General features: G+C 33.4%; 1 pseudogene; it reads left to right on the top strand.

Moving 5' to 3' along the window:
- Positions 1–463: 463 nt before the first annotated feature.
- Positions 464–582, top strand: LOC111743533 (annotated as a pseudogene).
- Positions 583–969: the final 387 nt, after the last annotated feature.

The following is a 969-nucleotide window of genomic DNA, read 5'->3' as shown; positions in this document are numbered from 1 at the left end:
GCCTTTTGAATCAGACGTAGTCACACAGTGCAGCTCTGGTCAAATTGTTGTAGGTGGAAGTCTCCTCAAAGTTTCTAGGGAAGGTTGCACTTCTCTGTTCAAGGGGAACACATCTGCATTTTTTTTTCTTTCTTAAATATGGATCTAACGTCAAGAATCAAAGCCACCATTTGTGATGGAAGCCACAAGCAAAGGGAAATTTCAAGAGAATTGCAGAAATGCCAGCCCAAACACCATCAGTCTACTAAACACTAGTAGGCACCTATATCCAAGTTTCTTTTTATGTAAGGAAAATACTCCCTATTATTGATTTTTATTGTTTTTATATTGACTCTGCAAGACAGTCTTCTGTTATTTGCAGGTGAAACATTCTTTATAGAGTTATCTATTATTATTTTATATTTTTACTTAAAGCTAGGCATCATTTAATCATTTATTTAATCTTTGTAAAAATTCAGGAAGGGTCTATGGTCATGGCACCCTGAACAAGCCTGATCCCATCTGATCTTGGAAGCTAATCAGGGTCAGACCTGGTTAGTACTTGTATGGGAAACCACCTAGGAACACCAGGTGCTGTAGGCATTAAAAAAATAATAAAAAATAAGGTATTGTAAGCTGACAATGTCCTTGCAATCTGTGAGGTCAACCAAGGGTTGCCTCACTTAAAAAATTTCAGGAAGGTAGGTATTGTTATTCTCAGTTTTTTTCAGTTGAGACTTAGAGGCTTAATAACAAAAATAACATTTTAATATTAAAAATAATAGTAATAATGATAATATGAATAAATTATAATAAAATAATGTTATTACATTAATGTAATAATAGCTGCCAGTTTTTGAGTGCTTATTATGTGTCACTTGCATTGTATGTGTTTAATCCTCACAACTTTATATAGGTGGTACTATTATCATATCCATTTTATAGATGAGGAAATTGAGGCACAGAAAGGTTAAGTAACTTTTTCAAAGT

This window comes from Pteropus vampyrus, unplaced genomic scaffold (genome assembly GCF_000151845.1).
Source record: "Pteropus vampyrus isolate Shadow unplaced genomic scaffold, Pvam_2.0 Scaffold115, whole genome shotgun sequence".
Taxonomy (NCBI): domain Eukaryota; kingdom Metazoa; phylum Chordata; class Mammalia; order Chiroptera; family Pteropodidae; genus Pteropus; species Pteropus vampyrus.
This window is presented reverse-complemented; position numbering and strand designations above follow the sequence as displayed.